General features: G+C 42.0%; 1 pseudogene; it reads left to right on the top strand.

The window, feature by feature from the left end:
* Positions 1 to 821: 821 nt before the first annotated feature.
* Positions 822 to 1,626, top strand: LOC132028021 (high mobility group protein B1-like; annotated as a pseudogene).
* Positions 1,627 to 5,954: the final 4,328 nt, after the last annotated feature.

A 5,954-nucleotide genomic window follows, 5' to 3' on the forward strand; every position in this document is an offset into this window, starting at 1 on the left:
GCGGTTAGGAGAGAAGTAAAGTTGTTTTAACACAAATCAGCAAAGTCTACCCTCCCATTGCCTTCAGTATTGTCTACTCTCAAGCAGGTGTGAAGCTTCAAATGCCATTGTTTATCACAGACACACATCTTTTGGTCATGAGAATATTTAAAGTCCCTAGCCCAGATGACCCAGTTGTAATTTGGGCTTGTATCCAAATTCATTCATGTTTCTTTAGAGGACCTGGGCAAATGTCCACCCTCCATCTCTCTGAGGGTGGCACAGATGATGTGGTCCTGGCAGTGGGTTCCTCGGTGTCCCCTTGTGAGGTCCACCACAAAAGAACGACCCCACCAGTACATGTACTAACTGGAAGTTTCTATTTCTCACATTCCCTTTACACCCGTCTCACCTTTCTTTCTAGCCAGTGGTTCTCCATCCTCCTGAAAATTAACACTGCCGGAGAGCTTTTGGAAAGCCTGATGCGCAGACCCAGCCCTAAACATACAGAATCAGAATCTATGGGGAAGGAGCCCAGGCAGGTCCGAGTGTTTTTCAAAACTTCTAAGGCAACTCCACTGAAGGGACAGGGTGGGGAAATGGTGCTCTAGGGGCACCGGGGTGGCTCAGCTGGTTCAGCCTCCAACTCCCGGTTTCAGCTCAGGTCATGATCTCAGGATCCTGACATTAAGCCGTGCTCAGTGTGGAGTCTGCTTTGAGATTTTCCCCCTCTGCCCCTCCCTGCTCCAGCTTGCACGGGCTTGTGTACTCTATAAATAAATAAACAAACAAACAAATAAATAAATACTGCTGTAGAAGACTATAAACCCACCTAAATCAGAAAGTTCCAGGTCGACAGCCACTGCAGTACATTGAGCTCCATAGCGACAGCGCCGGGGCAAGTGAGAGCCAGACGGGCACTGGGCGACTCTGTGCCTCGCTGAGGAAAATAATTAACCACGGGCAAAGGAGATCCTAAGAAGCCGAGAGGCAAAATGTCATCATGTGCATTCTTTGTGCAAACTTGCCGAGAGGAGCACAAGAAGCAGCACCCAGATGCTTCAGTCAGCTTCTCAGAGTTTTCTAAGAAGGGCTCAGGAAGGTGGAAGACCATGTCTGCTAAAGAGAAAGGAAAATTTGAAGACATGGCAAAGGCTGACAAGGCCCGTTATGAAAGAGAAATGAAAACTTATATTCTCCCTAAAGGGGAAACCAAAAAAGAAGTTCAGGGATCCCAATGCACCCCAGAGGCCTCCTTCGGCCTTTTCTTGTTTTGTTCTGAGGATCGCCCAAAAATCAAAGGAGAATATCCAGGCCTATCCATCGGTGATGTTGCAAAGAAACTGGGAGAAATGTGGAGTAACACTGCTGCAGATGACAAGCAGTGAAAAGAAGGCTGCTAAGCTGAAGGAAAAATATGAAAAGGACATTGCTGCATACCGAGCTGAAGGAAAGCCTGATGCGGCCAAAAAGGGAGTCGTCAAGGCTGAAAAGAGCAAAAAAAGAAGGAAGAGGAGGAGGAGGAGGAAGATGAAGAAGATGAAGATGAAGATGAAGAAGAAGATGATGATGATGATGAATAAGTTGGTTCTAGCGCCATTTTTTCCCCTTGTCTATAAAGCATTGAACCCCCCTGTACACAACTCACCCCTTTTAAAGAAAAAAATTGAAATGTAAGGCTGTGTAAGAGTTGTTTTTAAACTGTACGGTGTCTTTTTTTGTATAGTTAACACACTACCGAATGTGTCTTTAGATAGCCCTGTCCTGGTGGTATTTTCAAGAGCCACTAACCTTGCCTGGTGCAGTATGGGGGTTGTAAATTGGCATGGAAACTTAAAGCAGGTTCTTGTTGGTGCACAGCACAAATGAGTTATATAAGGGGATGGTAGTTTTTCATCTTCAGTTGTCTCCGATGCAGCTTCTACAAAATAATTGTTCTGTTAACTGAATACCACTCTGTAATTGCAAAAAAAAAAAAAAGTTGCAGCTGTTTTGTTGACATTCTGAATGCTTCTAAGTAAATACAATTTTTTTAATTAGTATTGTTAAAAAAAAAAAGAAAGTTCCAGGTCATTTGTTTGTACATATCAACCTGTTCATAACTCATACCATAGTGCTCTGCCCTGTTTGTGTCTTTGTTGAACAACATACAGATGAATGAAGGAATAGGAAATAGATGAGTAAATAAAACTATAGGGAAAAAAATATTGTCGTTGTTTATGATAAAAATTAACAAAGCCATGTCAGTAATGAATTAGAATGCTTTTCCTTAACACATTATTCTTCGGAAGTACTATCATTGAACCAGTATTATGGAGTATATTGGTTAAAATGGAATCACACACACACACACAGAGCACACTTATGTCTAACTTTTTAAAAAAGATTTTATTTATTTATTTGAGAGAGAGAGTGTGATCACGAATGTGGGGAGGAGCAGAGGCGGAGGGACAAGCAGGCTCCCTGCTGAGCAGGGAGCCCAAGGAGGGGCTCAGTCCCAAGACCCCACAAGACCTCAGATCACACCCTGAGCCAAAGTCAGATGCTTCACCAACTGAGCCACCCAGGTACCTCCGGGTCAAACATTTTTAATACTCATTTGCCTTTTTTTCTTCTTTCTTTTTTTTAAGAGAGAAAGCATGTGGGGAAGGGCAACGGAGAAGGAGAGAGGGAGAATTGCAAGTGGGCTCCGTGCTCAGAGCAGAGCCTGACCTGGACTCCGTCGAACCACCCTGAGATCACGACCTGAGCCAAAATTCAGAGTCGAACACTTACCTGACTGAGCCACCCATTATTTGCCCTTTCTTTTTCTTTTTCTTTTTCTTTTTTTTCAGTATATAGAACTGAGACCAGGGACCTCAACACTGGGTTACTTATTAAATCACACCCAGAACGCTTTGCATTTTTGTGTGTAGGAGAAACTTGGACACATTTATGAAGCAATCTAAATGCAAATTGCTTCTAGGTTTCTAGGATCTCCTCCCCACAGTATTCACAGTTGTCCCCACCATACCTGCTCAACCACCTTATCTTTACTGAATATTTTCAACAGATACAACTTAGTTTCCGTTGAAATAACAAGTTTCTTTCCAACTTCATATTTCATTGGCTCACGTAAATTTTAATTAGATTTTATAATTACAGGAGCAATTACAACCTGCTAAAACAGGTTCGGAAACAAATGTAACCAGCTTCATGAAGCACACATCTCACCTGGTGGAAGACAGGTACAGACCATATTGTAACTAGCATTCAGCCCTAAATTACCTCTGTTCTCAGTGAGTGCCTCTCCTTGACATTCAGCCCCCAAGAGCCAAGTTCCAGCTAACACTCGTCAAGAGAATGCCAATCTAATTAACACCTCCCTTCCATTTCACTCAACTCACCATATACATTTGGGGTCTACTACATGCAGACATTTACAGTAGACTCAGCAGGAGGGATTAAAACCAAATGAGACCTTAAAAGTCCTCTCATACTTGGGGCACCTGGGTGGCTCAGTGGGTAAAGCCTCTGCCTTCATTCAGCTCAGCTCGTGATCTCAGGGTCCTGGGATCGAGCCCCACATCGGGCTCTCTGCTCAGCGGGGAGCCTGCTTCACCTTCTCTCTCTGCCTGCCTCTCTGCCTGCTTGTGATCTCTCTCTCTGTGTCAAATAAATAAATAAAATCTTTAAAAAAAAAAAAGTCCTCTCATACTCTTGTACAAATACCATCACCACTGTTATTAGCTGACATTCATTGACCACCTACTTTGTGGTAGGCATTCTGTAAAATTCTTCGTCTACATTATCTCAGTTAATTCCCGCAACATCTCCTGGAGGTAGATACAAATATCATAAGCCCTGTTTTATAGATAATTTGAGCTGAGAGAATCACTTAGTGAGTGGCAAAGCCATGACTGGGCTGTGAGTGAGCACTGGAGCTGCTTTACTTTCTTAATCTGCATGATCAACAATCCAAAGCCTTAGATGGATCTTTCTGCCGTAGGGCTTTGATAACCCTTCCTCCCTGCTGTTTGACCCTTAGGGTAAAGAGGTTTTCTTAAATCATGCCTTCTGCTGCAAGTTACCATGAACATGAATAAGACCTCAAAACTTGTCAAGTTTGTCAAAAATTCACCAAGTGGGGGTGCCTGGGTGGCTCAGTGGGCTAAGCCTCTGCTTTCAGCTTAGGTCATGATCTCAGGGTCCTGGGATCGAGCCCCACATTGGGCTCTCTGCTCAACAGGGAGCCTGCATCCCCCTCTCTCTCTGCCTGCCTCTCTACCTACTTGTGAACTCTCTCTCTCTCTGTCAAATAAATAAATAAAATCTTAAAAAAAAAAAAATTCACCAAGTGTCCAGCACTTTGTGAGAAACCCAAACACTGAATCAGACCCAGGCTGTAGAAGTTCAGTGGTCATGACTAGCCAATTACAAGACCAGTGCTCTAACCCCTGAGCTATGGAGCCATAACTAACCAATTAGACCATGGTGTGACTCATGGTCATTCTACCCAGAAGCCACAGTCCCTAAATACACCTCTTTCCCATCTAATAGTGGAAGCTAAATTTTATTTGTTTATACTTACTTCATAGATTTTTATTTATTTATTTGAGAGAGAGAGCAGCAGCAGCAGCAGCAACAGAGGGACAGAGGCAGAGGAAGAGAGAGTCCCATGCAGACTCTGCACCAAGTGGGGAGCCCGACACAGGGCTTGACTCCATGATCCCCAGCTCATGACCTGAGCTTCAATCAATAGTCAGAGGCTCAACCAACTGAGCCACCCAGGTACCCTGCATTATATTTATTTTAATAGGACTTGTTTTCTCAATTATTTTAGAGACCTGGTTAGAATAATGGGGACAAAAATGAACAAAGCAAAATATTAAGTGGTAGTTGTGACCTACTTCCAAGACATCATTAATTTAATACTCAGGTTCCTTTAACAATGATGAAAAACGTCATCTGCTGCATTTACAGTTTTATAATAGATAAATAATACACCTTCATTCATTATAAATAACTCCAACAATACAGAAAAGTGTAAAAGAGAAAATAAAAGCACTAAAATCCCCCAACCCATTGACAACCACCATGGACATTAATTCATATATAAAATTCTGCAGGCAGAAAATTTTGATGGAGTATTGACTTTTTTCTTTCTAAATAATTATCTACTTGGATTTTCCACCTTTACAAAGGAGTGTGATGAATCCATATCTTCCATCAGATGACATTTCCTGATGGTCTTTTAGGACCTCCTTTCCTTTTGGGGATAAATCCAATTGGAAGTTAATACTATGATCCAAGTAAATGATGTCCTGTTACAAACCTCTTAGCATTAAGACACAGCCTGTCTTAGGTGTTTCTCTTACATGTATATATGTGTGCTTCCTAGAAAAAAATGGTCTCTTTTTGTACCCCCTCCATAGAACTGATAAGTGTTTAATTAAATTGAATTCCATTGATTTATTGCAGTGAACCGAATTGAGATGAATTAAAGAGAGCCATATGGGAATTGTTGAGCAGTTGTTAAAACATATCTCTACTCTTGTGACAATGTGGTGCCTTCATTCTCGTGGACTTAACAATAAAATAAAAAGACTCCTAATCCTTTAAGATAGCAGCCTCTTCTAATGTCCCCCTGAACTAAAATGTCTGGAACAAGTTAAGTCACACTATTAGGATTCTCTCAATAGTTGAATGAATCAGAAAAGAATTTTTTCTTCATTTTTCTTGATGGGTATATGTATCCCCAGTATTCTCAGAATGAGCACTCCTTCCTACCTTAACCTATTCTTGAAATCCTCTCCCGTCTAGGAATAGAACTATATCTGATAAATATTTCAAATTCCAAAATCTGCTCTTAGGAGAACTCGGGAAATCTGGAATGAAATAGTCCGATGGCTGAGCCAATTATAGCTTCTCCCTGATGGGCCCCTGTGGGGTCACAGATGGAGAAGCACTTGAATTCTGACACTTTGGGGGAGCAG

Source organism: Mustela nigripes, chromosome 12 (assembly GCF_022355385.1).
Source record: "Mustela nigripes isolate SB6536 chromosome 12, MUSNIG.SB6536, whole genome shotgun sequence".
Taxonomy (NCBI): domain Eukaryota; kingdom Metazoa; phylum Chordata; class Mammalia; order Carnivora; family Mustelidae; genus Mustela; species Mustela nigripes.